Source organism: Drosophila montana, unplaced genomic scaffold (assembly GCF_035044405.1).
Source record: "Drosophila montana isolate Dmon_TW-CO22-7 unplaced genomic scaffold, ASM3504440v1 contig_413_1, whole genome shotgun sequence".
Lineage (NCBI taxonomy): Eukaryota > Metazoa > Arthropoda > Insecta > Diptera > Drosophilidae > Drosophila > Drosophila montana.
This window is the reverse complement of record NW_026998750.1, coordinates 279,318-293,895: the sequence shown is the minus strand read 5'-3', so window position 1 is coordinate 293,895 and position 14,578 is coordinate 279,318. Positions and strand designations below refer to the sequence as shown.

Here is a 14,578-nt window from a genome sequence, read left to right as displayed (position 1 = left end):
TTTTGTCTGCTGGGTGCAAATGAGAAATCTCATGATCACCCAGAGACCCTAACCTACGAGCCAATTTGTAGCATGCCCCATTTAGCAACATATGATGTCCGAAAACGCCAAAAAAATGAGTCACCCCCGTTGCTGTGTGTATGGCATTGCGTGTGGACACCTCTATTTCCGGAAGGTAGAGGTCCCACTCGCGGTGATCTTGCTTTAGATACGCCCGGATCGCCGACAACACGGTACGATTAACTCGCTCGCTTGCATTGCTCTGTGGCGCGTAGACTGCAGTGCGCATGTGCGAGATGTTGAAAGCTGAGATCATGTTTTGGAATATACTTGATATGAACTGTCGACCGTTGTCAAAGTGGATGACCTCGGGTACTGCAAACTTATAGAAAACCTCGCTGACCAAAAAATCCACAACGTTAAGAGCCGTAGCCTCTCGCATTGCTTTCAATAAAGTGAATTTTGAAAAATGGTCGACTACCACTAAGATCCAAGCGTGCCCTTGCTTCGAACTTGGGTACTTTCCCAGTTTTTGGAATGGTCGCTCGGTCACTACCTCTTTTCCTAGACCCACTTGCATGCGAAAGTTCTGTGCCTTGACTTCCTTGCATGTCACGCACTGTCTTACCCCATCCCTTACCTGACTAGCCATGCCAGGCCAGTAAAACTGCCGACGTAAGGTCTCGAGCGTTGTCACGACACACGACAGTAATCGATAAAAATCGATATCGAAATCTTGTTTTTTGAACAATTTCGCCAAATAATATGAGCTAGAGTCACCAAGCTTGACATGTAGCTTCTAGAATAGTATATATATATCGAGTATCTTTCATTTTATACCTATCGCCTCTTGGAAGAAAGAGTTAGGGTATCCCCTAGTCGGGAGCTCCCAACTAGAACCTCTTACTTGCTATTTGTTCGTCTCGTGTCGCACGTAAGTTTTTAAGATTTTCTAATTGTTGTATATTTTGACACAATGTTTAAATTCGGTTTTTATTATTAAACCGCAAAAAAATGTCATTGTTTAATTTTAATTTGCGGAAAACTTTTCTGGAAAATTTTTTTCTTTTATGGGGCCGACATGTAAAAATAAACTAAACTTTAAGCTCGCTTCGAGCTGGTACGCCCGCCGTTGGCCGCTGATGAAATCGAACTCCCTCCTGTACATTTGGGTCGACGGCCCAAATGAAGGCCAAGGGCGTATCCAAGGGGAGGCGATCCGCTCTCCTTATAATCTCTTTAAGAGCGAATCGGGCGGCCAATAGCAATCGCCCCTTTTGGCGCCATGGATCGCAAGCCCGGCATTGCCACTCTTCAATAAATTGGGCTCCGCTGTGGGCCCAGCTTCACCCCCGAAACTCTGACCCTATGACAAAAGATATCGGCCTGGCCGATAATAAAGATCGCACCCAACTAGGCAAACTATCGATGCTGCCGATAACGTCAAATGCAACATCACCACGCAGATTATTGTAAACGCGAACCCGACCGTTGCAATAGAAACTGCGTGCGCATTTCCTATACTGGTTCGCCCAGCCGGCTAATTAGAATGTCCAACGTAGGCCACATCCACGATTCTGATCTACACCCGTATGTCCTTCGCATGGAACACTTCTAGGGGCTTCCCTTTCAAGTCTTCCAGCAGGTACGAGTTGTTGCCTACTCGACGCACTACTCTGGCCTTAAGCAACTTTCTTGCAAATTTGGCGTTAAAAGCTTTCACAAAATCGCTCAACACAAAATTGCGTCGGTAGACTTCTTGGCCGGGTGCCGCCTGGAACACCCGGGCTCGAGTGTTGTACTGCTGATGACTTCTTTCGTAAGCCTGGTAGTTGGCTTTGGACTCGCTGTCTGATCAGGTGTATTTTGTCTGCTGGGTGCAAATGAGAAATCTCATGATCACCCAGAGACCCTAACCTACGAGCCAATTTGTAGCATGCCCCATTTAGCAACATATGATGTCCGAAAACGCCAAAAAAATGAGTCACCCCCGTTGCTGTGTGTATGTGTGTATACCTCTATTTCCGGAAGGTAGAGGTCCCACTCGCGGAGATCTTGCTTTAGATACGCCCGGATCGCCGACAACACGGTACGATTAACTCGCTCGCTTGCATTGCTCTGTGGCGCGTAGACTGCAGTGCGCATGTGCGAGATGTTGAAAGCTGAGATCATGTTTTGGAATGTACTTGATATGAACTGTCGACCGTTGTCAAAGTGGATGACCTCGGGTACTGCAAACTTATAGAAAACCTCGCTGACCAAAAAATCCACAACGTTAAGAGCCGTAGCCTCTCGCATTGCTTTCAAGAAAGTGAATTTTGAAAAATGGTCGACTACCACTAAGATCCAAGCGTGCCCTTGCTTCGAACTTGGGTACTTTCCCAGTTTTTGGAATGGTCGCTCGGTCACTACCTCTTTTCCTAGACCCACTTGCATGCGAAAGTTCTGTGCCTTGACTTCCTTGCATGTCACGCACTGTCTTACCTCATCCCTTACCTGACTAGCCATGCCAACCCGGTAAAACTGCCGACGTAAGGTCTCGAGCGTTGTCACGACACCCCCATGACCAGCCGTCTCATCTACATGAGCCTTCGCTATGAAGCCGGCTGTCAACGAGCTTGGCATCCACAACTTCCACGCGGTGCCTTCTAACTCGTCTTCCAAGTGGACGAACCCCATGCGCTTAAAAAGTAAATGCCCCTCAACCTTCAGGTCTGGTAGTTTGTCTTGATTTGACCGTACTTGTTCGAGCAACGCATGATATTCCGCGGATTCGAACTCGGTGGTCTCAAATTCGAGAAGGCCTTTTGAAACCTTTCCCACTGCGCGATAGAGTGCCGGCTACCACGTTCTCACTGCCTTTACGGTGCTCGATGGTAAAGTCATAGCATTGCAGCTGCAATGACCAACGAGCTAGTCTCTTGCTTAGGTCCTTCATTGACATCAGCCATTTTAAGCTGGCGTGGTCAGTGATGCATGTGAAAGGCATCCCTTCTATGTAGGGTCTGAAATTTTTAATGGCCAGTATCGACGCTAAGCACTCCTTTTCAGTGACGGAATAGTTCCGTTGGTGTTTGTTCAATTTGGCTGAAAAGAAGGCTATGGGTCGTTCCTGATCCTCAGGGTCTTTTTGAAACAACACCGCATCGCATCGGCCGTGGTCAGGGCGGTCTTCAACTGTTCAACAGCTCAATACAAACTTTCCGCTATCTTTTTTTAAAATTTCGGTCAGTGGTGCGGCCATAGTCGCGAAATCTCGCATAAAGTGAAGGTACCAACCTGCTGTACCCAAAAATGAGCGAACTTCTTTGCGCGACCGAGGCACGGGGATTCGTTTAATAGGACCCGCTCGGGGTCCATGCGAAGCGTGCCGCCACCAATAATGAATACTAGGTATTTTAATGCCTTAAAGCAAAAGCTTTTATTTGTGCAGTCTGATTGAGAGGTTCGCTTCCATTAAGCGTTTGCCCACTTTTCGCAGATATTTCAAGTGCGTTGAAAAATCTGGGGAAATAACTAATAAATCGGCCAAGTACACAAAGACGTTGGACCGTAGCTCGTTGGGAATCACCTTGTCAATCAGACGAACCAGACGTTGGGCTGCATTGCATAAACCAAATGGCATAACCCGAAACTGGTATAGTTCGACCTGCCAATACGCGAACTTCATATCCACACTGGAGATGTAGTGGGTCTGGTCTATTCTGGATAGGATGCCTTATATACAGTGTAGTGGATACGCGTCCTTCACCGTCAAATTGTTGAGCTTGCGTGCATCGATGCACGATCTTCGCATCCCCGGTCATGCATCCCCGGTCTTCGCACTACTGTTGTAGTGCAAATATTCTTATCCTGGTCCTTATGGTCTATATCCGTCTCCTTTTCAATGACTATTGGCTTTGGTAGGTGCTCCTTAATTGTTTTTCCGCGGTCGGCGTCCCCGAACGCGTCTGTCCTGCCATCATCGCGCTCCCTCTGGGGTTTCCCGGACAATTCTCGCATTGTGTGCATAATGTATCCGGCTTGCCGCACCTATAGCAGAATATCTTTGGACAGGCAGTCTCGAAAGACATGATCGAACTGCCTACAATTCCAGCACACTAGCCGGGAAGGTGTCCTACCTCGCACGAAGGCCTCCTCCAGATCTCTAGGCGGGGTTTCTGCACGAAGTGGTGATACTTCAACCTCGTGAACTGCCGGCCTCGTTCCTTGCGAGTAAGGCGAAGGCTGCCCGTACTCAGTCCGGCTTCTGCGACAATGTGCCTCTCCACTTCTATGCATTCTTGGCGCAGTTCATCCACGGTGAGTACATCCATAGCATAGATGTATTTTGACAGGCTCTCCTTCAGACCACGCTTTAAAATGTTCACCAGTTCGCGGTCTCTCAGCGTCTTCTGCAATCGCGCGGCGAGTTGACGCATGTGGTGGATGTAGTCATCCACCCCTTCGCTGGTCTGTTGCCCTCGCTGCAGTAGCTCCTGCATCACCTCATGCTCCGTTTGATATCCCCGGAACCTGTCTAAGAGGGCGTGCCGTAGTTGCATCCAGTTGTCGACTCTAGAATGCCGCTTCATCATCTCCATGAAGCCTGTTCGCATCTCCTCGCGGATAGAATCGCTGATGCCAGGTGGCAGAGCATGAAGATATGTCTGGTGGGTCTGAGCTATCGTCGCGTTCGCTGCCGATGTGAGTACTGAGTCTTTCGTCGCTTTCGGGAACTCTACGTTCCGTGGAGGTCTATCTTGTTGCGCCAATTCTTTCTAAGTCTACCAGATGACCCTCCTCCGGGATCTGTCCCTCAGGAAATCCCCGGAAATTCATTGGCGTTCGCACCACACCTCCTGCTCCGTCACCGTCAGAAGCCCAGAAAGACACCTGTTCCTCCGCCATACTGATCGCATCAGAAAACCGTACCCCTCTCTACTAAGGCTTACTAACCCTAATACAAAGAAAAAACGTCACCAATAATTCCTATTAAATAAATAAATAAATACACGTCTACCAACAAATCTTACTAATATTGAATAAATAAATAAATAATAAAACATTGACCACAAAAATAACTCACAAAAAAAATTGTATTATATTATTTTTTTCAATTTCCTATACCTTGGGGAAGAGAAGACCAATCCTAACACAGGCTAACTTGTCTACGCGTAATCTGGACAGTGGACAACATTTAAGCGTTCGTCAAATGCTCAGTTCGTCAGTTTGAATGACGAACGGCATTCAAGGAACGCTACCTTGAAGTCTATTTGGCTTCTGTCGTACTTCTGGGAACCTTTGGGACATGCTGTGTGACTGGTGCGGTGCAGGATCGAATCTATATCGTCCTGGGTCACCTGTCTCCGAGGCTCATTTAACTACGGGCAGCACACACCAAACGTAAACACAGAAAGGGACAAAACAAATAGTAAACATTAAACAAACTCTAACAAGACCTACCCTAACATCACATTTTATCACAGGTTATTTTATCATGGCGGCTACCACCAGGCTACGATGAACGGTCGCGAACGTTCGCCAACATACGAACGTGACTTACCGCCATCAACCACGACATGAAAACTCCCCATGTTAATGGACACTATGGCAAGATCCGTCTCCGTCGCTCTTCCGGCCATTCTTGGGGTATGTTGTGTGACAGATGCGGCGCAGGCTCGATTCTACATCGTCCTGGGTTACCTGTCTCCAAAGCTCATATAACTACGGTCAGCATATATCCAACAAAATGAGACAAAAACTAATAATTGAATAAATAAACATCTGACAAAACTACCCTAATACCACAGCGGTGTGGATCCTAAAGCCAAGGGAGACTCTTTCTGTACCTTCCTTGATATTTTATTTATCTTTAATTTGATTTCCACACCGACTTCAAAAAAGCCGAGTGCTTCTTCAATTTGAGCGCCATATTGTTACGGAACTGCTTGTTTCTAGTGGGCCGCGCCGGCTGGCTCAACGGTTCTCTAGGTGTAGTCCCTGGCCCGCAGTGCGCACAATCGATATAACAAAACTACAACGTCTGTAGCAAAACCTTTCTATACACCACTATTCAAAATGAACCACCTAATCGAAAACAACAAAAATCGGAACTTCTAACAAATGAACAACACTAACGGCTGTAACAACAAGCAAATGTTAACAACAAAGCTGAGACGCTCAATATAAATTAACAAAAAAACACTATTTATCCACTTTACTCTTCAAGATCGGGTCCCGGTTCCGGACCCAGCGCACCCGCTCCACCTGAGACGATCAGCTGAGCTCGTCTCCCTCATTTTGGCCACTAGATGGCCCGCATCAGCCCGTTACGGCTGTTATGCCCACTCTCCCCATCAATTGAGACTTAGTCGGACATTTCTCTCTTCAGTAGGTGTGTATAATTGGTTGTGTTTCTTATAATTATTAACAATTTTAACATCTCTTATCTCCTATTTTTACAAGGCATACCCATTCTGCAATTTACGATTCTACGCAAGCTGACATTTGTCTTCAGCTCGTCAACAAGTGCGTATTATTCTTAGCTTTGCCTTATAATGATCACAATTGTGTATTAATTTTTTAAATTTCATTTATCTTACAGGATAAATTTCTATTCAACAACATTAAATGGAACAGGCGACGAAAACACTTCCAAACTTATTGCCAGTCAACAAAAGAAGACAAGGGGAAAGATACAAACACCCGGTAATAATTGCACAAATGGGGAGCAAGTGCCCGCCGAACTAAATACGTGTATATATATGTATGTGCCACAAAGAAATAAGTTATATGTGTGTCAAAAGCGCTTATTATACCTTGCCTGCCTAAAGAGCTCTCTGGGTGGGGGTGGTAAGGGCCATCATAATGGGTATTCTGCACATATGGTGCCTGACATATATATACATACTAGCGGGTATAACCCGGCCTTGTCCGTGGCACGTATGTTATAAAATCAAAAAAGCTTTGAAAATGATTTTGAATCTGATCGGACGGGAATCAAACAACTTTTATGCAAATCGGAAAACTCTTAAAATTCTTAAAATCCTAAAAATGCATTTTCCACCGAAGGAGCTTAGATTTTGCGAGAAATGTGAAACACGTCTCTAATGATCTTTCTTATAGATCTTTGGAAATAAATTTGAATACAAAACGTCATCCACCAAAACTTCGACCCCCATTTGCACCAAGGAGGGATGGATTTTTTAAAATGTGTGAAACACCCCTCAAATGAATTTGAATATAGATCTTTGAAAATGAGTTTGGGGCCGATCGGATGGTAAACAAAAAACTTTCACACAACCGATTTCCGCCAATTTACCACTGTTGCGGGTGGAATTTTCCAAATCGCTGAAATACGTACTTATTAAGTTCTTATGAAGAGCTTTAAAAATAAGTTTGAAGCAAATCGGACACAACTTAAAACGCTGCCCAAAAAATCTTTAAATCGCATTCCCCCCGAAGAATTTTGAATTCTGCGAAAAGTGAGAAACACGTCTCAAATGATTTTTTATATAGATCACTGGAAATGATTTTGAGCGCGAAACGTCACCCACCAAATCTTTGACCTCCATTTCCACCAAGGAGGAATGGGTTTTCCGAAAAGTGCGAAACACCCCTCAAATGAATTTGAACAAAGATCTTTGAAAATAAGTTTGGGGCCGATCGGATGGTAAACAAAAAAGTTACATACAAACGTTTTCGCAATTTTTCCACACTTGCGAGTGGAATTTCCCATCACATAAGGTAACTACAGTAAAAATTTCAGCTTCCTAGAACTTACGGTTTGGGCTGTGCGTTGATCACCAATCAGTCAGTCAGTCAGTCAGTCAGGACAAACAGTTTTATATATAGAGATAAGCGGGTATCGCTCGTGCACAAATTAACAAAATCTAAATATTTTCTTTTTTATTTATTTGGCAGATGTAATACTCGGTTGGGCCTTTTTCCTTCGCTGTTCGCATTTTAGGAAATTTTCTTAAGTGAAACTAGGCGTAAGTACATATATATATATTTATAAAAAAGAACTGAATCTAATGATGGCAAAAAAAATCTTTTCTTCGTCAGGGGTTTCGAACATGAGTCTACGTTTGACTCTGCCTGCAACTCGGGGCGAAGAAGGACGACATAGAACGTACTCACTCGGATGATGTGGGCGTGGTCTCGCCCGTGGCCGCTTCTTAGCCTATCCGCCTGGATAGCGTCGGTGATCAGTACGCCGAGGGCATGGCTGACGTGCGCCGCTGCGTCGAAACCTGGCCTGGGTGTGACTCTGTAGGCCTCTCTGGTCCGCGAGCTGGTCCCTTCGTTGCCGGAACCGTGGGTCATTTCTTTTATTAATTCTTATTTATTATTTGTTTTTTTTTTTATTTGTTCGTCCCGTCTCGCATGTAAGTTTTAAGTTTTATAATTTTTTTATATCGTGACAATGTTTGAATTCATGTTTCATTATGAAACCGCGAAAAAAATATTCATTTGTTAATTTTTCTAACACCGTTGCACCGTTGCTGCCCATCTGCACAGCTGCACTTTACGGTCAACGGGCCAGTTGTAGGCAAAGGGCATTAACAATGGCACCCGATCCGTTCTCCTCCTAATCTCTCTATGAGCGAATCGGTTGCCCAATCATTATCGCTCAATGGCGTTACCCCTCCCATCGCAGTCGATCGCGAGCCGGGCGTTGCCACTCTTTAAGTAATTGGGCGCCGCTGTGTGCCCGGTTCCACCCCCGATTATCCGCTCATACGACAAAAAGCTATCGGCGATAATAAAAAACGATAATAAACCAACCAACGCAACCAACTAGGCAAACTATCGATGCTGCCACTAAAGTCAAATGCAACAAATGCCTCGACGCGTGTTATTGTCGTTGGCGTATGTGCCTCAACAAACAGATTTGGTGCAAATGTACATGTATATGTCGTCCAAGCCAAGGGAAGTAAGTGAATTTAAGAACTTAGCAACAATTGGTTTCGCATATGACCTCACAACTTTAGGCTTTTTGTGTGCGATCGCTGCGTACAGTAAATTGGTAGATTTGTCAATAAATCAATTATTATAAAAGACCCTTTTAATAAATTATTTAAATTTACGTAATAAAGGTAGAAATATATACTAAACATCACAAAAAATAAAATTCTATAAAATGTGAGAGAGAAACCCGCCACAACACAACATAAATTAGAAAAAAAATTCTTCCTCAACTGATCACGAACCCATAACGACCGCCATGCGCTCTCACAGCCGAAAGAGCGAAAAGCTAAAAAAAGAATGTACTCTCAGCTTCGGCTCTATGAGAACCGTGCAAGCAATTATGTCTGTATGTGTATTAATATACATACATACATACATAACAGCATATTTGAATGTGTTGTTATTCACTGCTCTGGCTATCGCTGGCAAAGAAATCCATTTTCTTAGATTTCTAGCGCTGATCATGACCTATCCCAAATTCGTATTCACAAATGAGTGTATGTTGTGAGGTTGGCTCCGTAAGAAATTGGCTGAGACGAGAACTTCTCTCGAGCATACACTGTCCAAAAACAAAAGTAAAATCAATCAATGTTTGCTATTTTCTTAACATAGTTATAGCGAAAAGATGCGGTTTGTGAAACATTATTTTATTCTTAATTTTCTGTAAAATTTACCGTTAGTATCTAGGGTAATTTATCATTTAAATAAAGCATGCATTTCATGGATAAAGCAAAAGTACTTTGAGTCGATCGTAAATTCAAAACTTTTTCGCTCAATGTACTTCGAAAATGAAGCGACGCAAAGCACCAGCGACCAGCTTTGCTCATAGAGTAATAAATATTCAGAGGAGGCTTTTAGATCAAAAGCACTTTTTCAAAAAATGTGTAGCAAGATTGCGAGGTTGCAAACACAAATTGCAAACTGCTGCACCTAGTTGGGTGCGTACTTTATTATCGGCCACGCCGATATCTTTTGTCACAGGGTCAGAGTTTCGGGGGTGAAGCCGGGCCCACAGCGGAGCACAATTTATTGAAGAGTGGCAATGACGGGCTTGCGATCCACGGCGCCAAAAGGGGCGATTGCTATTGGCCGCCCGATTCTCATTTAAAGAGATTATAAGGAGAGCGGATCGCCTGCCCTTGGATATGCCCTTGGCCTTCATTTGGGCCGTTGACCCAAATGTGCAGGAGTGAGTTCGATTTGATCAGCGGTCAACGGCGGGCGTACCAGCTCGAAGCGAGCTTAAAGTTATATTTTTACATGTCGGCCCGATAACAGAAAACAAATTTCTAGAAAAGTTTTCAGCAAATTAATATTAAACAACAAAATTTTTTTTGCGGTTTAATAATAAAAATCGAATTTAAACATTGTGTCAAAATATACAACAATTAGAAAAACTTAAAAACTTACGTGCGACACGAGACGAACAAATAGCAAGTAAGAGGTTCTAGTCGGGAGCTCCCGACTAGGGGATACCCTGAACCCTCTTCTTCCAAGAGGCGATAGGTATAAAATGAAAGATACTCGATATATATATACTATTCTAGAAGCTACATGTCAAGTTTGATGACTCTAGCTCATATTATTTGGTGAAATTGTTGAAAAAACAAGATTTCGATAACGATTTTTATCGATTACTTGGAAATGGGGCAAGTTATCGAATATCGGAAACAAACTCGATATGCGCGGGGACTAGGAGGACCTACAGCTAATTTCAAGTCTCTAGCTCTTATAGGTTATGAGATCCTTGCGTTCATACATACGGATAGACGGACAGATCGCCTCGGGTATTGATGCTGATCAAGAATATATATACTTTCTGCCTGTTACATACATTTGCACAAATACATAATACCCTGTTTACCCATTTTTAATGGGTTCAGGGTTTTAAAATCATAAGACTATTAACAGCTAGGTGTCTACTACTACATTTGTCATCTCTGGAAGATAGGAGAATGATTTCAGCAATGCTTTTTCTAAACAACTTAATTGTAGGAATAATTGACTGCCCTTCCCTTCTAGCTCGCGTTTATTTTAATGTGCCAAGCAGATCTTTGCGATACCATTTGCCGTTTGCTGTGGGGACTCATAGAACTGCTTATGCAAGTAACGAGCCTATGATCAGATCACTAAAGCTTTATAACAGTCTTCCAACTGGAATGCGTTTTGATTTTTCTGCCAGTAGTGCTCATGTTAAACATAAGCTTAAAAAATTCTTCCTTTAAAACTCATTAATTCTACAATTTCTTTAAGTTTCATATTTTCTGTTTAGTTAATTAGTTATTTAAGATAATATTTTGTAAGTTATAATAGCCTGAAAGCTACCAGCATTGGTAAATAAATAAAATACATAAATAAATAAATAAAATATACGGCTCCGGCAACGAAGGGACCAGCCCTCGGACCAGAGAGTTCCACGAAGTCACCCCAACGGCCAGGATTTGGCTCAGCGGCGCACGTCAGCCATATCAGCGGTGCATGTCAGCATTATCAGCGGCGCACGTCAGCCAAGCCTCGGCGCAACCATAAAGACGGCGAGACGAGCCACCAACGACCGGGCTCCAACAGCGAAGAATCGGCCACAGGCGAGACCACGCCCACATCCTCCGAGTGAGTCAGTTCCATTTCGCCCCTCCTCGCCCGAGTAATTGGCAGAGTCAGACGTAGACTCCTGATTGTGCCTCCTGAAAGAGAGCAGATTTTTTGTAGTTGTTAAATTTAGTTTTTTTTTGTTTGTAAATTATATATATATACATAGGTACTTACGCCAAGCTTCACTTTAGAGTGCGAACAGTGAGGGAAAACTCCAAAGGTTATGCACCCTAACTTGAATTACCCCTTTCTATCGCCCCTTACCACCCCCAGAAAGTTCTTTAGGTAGGGTAAGGTAGAAATAAGCGAGTTTATACACATATCACCTACCTGTTGCACGACTGATTATCGTGAAATACCCGGTTATAAGTATTTGCGTGGGTACACTGTTCCTAAATCGGTGCAACGATTGCCTCATAATTGTTTTCTTGTTTTCCTTTTTGCGGCAACTGGCAATAACTTTGCAGTGTTTCGTCGCCTGTTCCATTTAATGTTGTAAATTAAATAAATTGTATTCTGTAAGATAAATGAAATTTTAGAAATTAATACATAATGGTGATAATTATAAGGCAAAGCAAAGCAATAGAACGAACCTGTTGACGAATTGAAGACAATGTCAGCTTGCATAGAATAAATTGCAGAATTATAAGAAACACAACCAATTATACGCACCTACTGAAGAGAGAAATGTCCGGCTAAGTCTCAATTGATGGGGAGAGGAGGCATGACAGCCGACACGGTTTGATGCGGGCCATCTAGTGGCCAAAATGAGGGAGTCGAGATCAGGTGATCGTCTCAGTAGGGGCGGGTACGCTGGGTCCGGAACCGGGACCCGATCTTGAAGAGTAAAGTGGATAAATAGTGTTTTTTTGTTAATTTATATTGAGCGTCTCAGCTTTGTTGTTAACATTTGCTTGTTGTTACAGCCGTTAGTGTTGTTCATTTGTTAGAAGTTCCGATTTTTGTTGTTATCGATTAGGTGGTTCATTTTGAATAGTGGTGTATAGAAAGGTTTTGCTACAGACGTTGTAGTTTTGTTATATCGATTGTGCGCACTGCGGGCCAGGGACTACATCTAGAGAACCGTTGAGCCAGCCGGCGCGGCCCACTGAGAAACAAGCAGTTCCGTAACAATATGGCGCTCAAATTGAAGAAGCACTCGGCTTCTTTGAAGTCGGTGTGGAAATCAAATTAAAGATAAATAAAATATCAAGGAAGGTACAGAAAGAGTCTCCCTTGGCTTTAGGATCCACACCGCTGAAGTCTTATGTGGCACGTGGCTCATAATCGCGCAGCGTGTAGTGGAATCCGAGAAGCACGACGGAAGCAGAGATTACTAGAATATCCCTGAGCATAAGAAGTTTTTCTTGTCGTGGTTGATGGTGGTAAGTCACGTTCGTATGTTGGCGAACGTTCGCGACCGTTCATCGTAGCCTGGTGGTAGCCGCCATGATAAAATAACCTGTGATAAAATGTGATGTTAGAGTAGGTCTTGTTAGAGTTTGTTTAATGTTTACTATTTGTTTTGTCCCTTTCTGTGTTTACGTTTGGTGTGTGCTGCCCGTAGTTAAATGAGCCTCGGTGACAGGTGACCCAGGACGATATAGATTCGATCCTGCACAGCACCAGTCAATCAGCATGTCCCAAAGGTTCCCAGAAGTGCGACAGAAGCCAAATAGACTTCAAGGTAGCGTTCCTTGAATGGCATTTGACGAACGCTTAAATGTTGTCCACTGTCCAGATTACGCGTAGACAAGTTAGCCTGTGTTAGGATTGGTCTTCTCTCCCCCAAGGTATAGGAAATTGAAAAAAATAACATAATACAATTTTTTTTGTGAGTTATTTTTGTGGTCAATGTTTAATTATTTATTTATTTATTCAATATTAGTAAGATTTGTTGGTAGACGTGTATTTATTTATTTATTTAATAGGAATTATTGGTGACGTTTTTTCTTTGTATTAGGGTTAGTAAGCCTTAGTAGAGAGGGGTACGGTTTTCTGATGCGATCAGTATGGCGGAGGAACAGGTGTCTTTCTGGGCTTCTGACGGTGACTGAGCGGCGACGCTGCCACCGCCGCGTCCGGCAGGAGGTGTGGTGCGAACGCCAATGAATTTCCGGGGATTTCCTGAGGGACAGATCCCGGAGGAGGGTCATCTGGTAGACTTAGAGAAGGAATTGGCGCAACAAGATAGACCTCCACGGAACGTAGAGTTCCCGAAAGCGACGAAAGACTCAGTACTCACATCGGCAGCGAACGCGACGATAGCTCAGACCCACCAGACATATCTTCATGCTCTGCCACCTGGCATCAGCGAGTCTATCCGCGAGGAGATGCGAGCAGGCTTCATGGAGATGATGAAGCGGCATTCTAGAGTCGATAACTGGATGCAACTGCGGCACGCCCTCTTAGACAGGTTCCGGGGATATCAAACGGAGCATGAGGTGATGCAGGAGCTACTGCAGCGAGAGCAACAGACCAGCGAAGGGGTGGATGACTACATCCACCACATGCGTCAACTCGCCGCGCGATTGCAGAAGACGCTGAGAGACCGCGAACTGGTGAACATTTTAAAGCGTGGTCTGAAGGAGAGCCTGTCAAAATACATCTATGCTATGGATGTACTCACCGTGGATGAACTGCGCCAAGAATGCATAGAAGTGGAGAGGCACATTGTCGCAGAAGCCGGACTGAGTACGGGCAGCCTTCGCCTTACTCGCAAGGAACGAGGCCGGCAGTTCACGAGGTTGAAGTATCACCACTTCGTGCAGAAACCCCGCCTAGAGATCTGGAGGAGGCCTTCGTGCGAGGTAGGACACCTTCCCGGCTAGTGTGCTGGAATTGTAGGCAGTTCGATCATGTCTTTCGAGACTGCCTGTCCAAAGATATTCTGCTATAGGTGCGGCAAGCCGGATACATTATGCACACAATGCGAGAATTGTCCGGGAAACCCCAGAGGGAGCGCTATGATGGCAGGACAGACGCGTTCGGGGACGGCGACCGCGGAAAAACAATTGAGGAGCACCTACCA

General features: G+C 44.2%; 1 long non-coding RNA gene across 1 annotated transcript; it reads left to right on the top strand.

Annotated features, from left to right (window-relative positions):
• The first annotated feature begins 6,214 nt into the window (after positions 1 to 6,214).
• LOC135439556 (uncharacterized) lies at positions 6,215 to 8,331 on the top strand. The gene is made up of 5 exons (XR_010438099.1): positions 6,215 to 6,376; positions 6,448 to 6,510; positions 6,587 to 6,690; positions 7,906 to 7,976; positions 8,050 to 8,331. It is a non-coding gene; the product is annotated as an uncharacterized LOC135439556 (long non-coding RNA).
• The last annotated feature ends 6,247 nt before the right edge of the window (positions 8,332 to 14,578 follow it).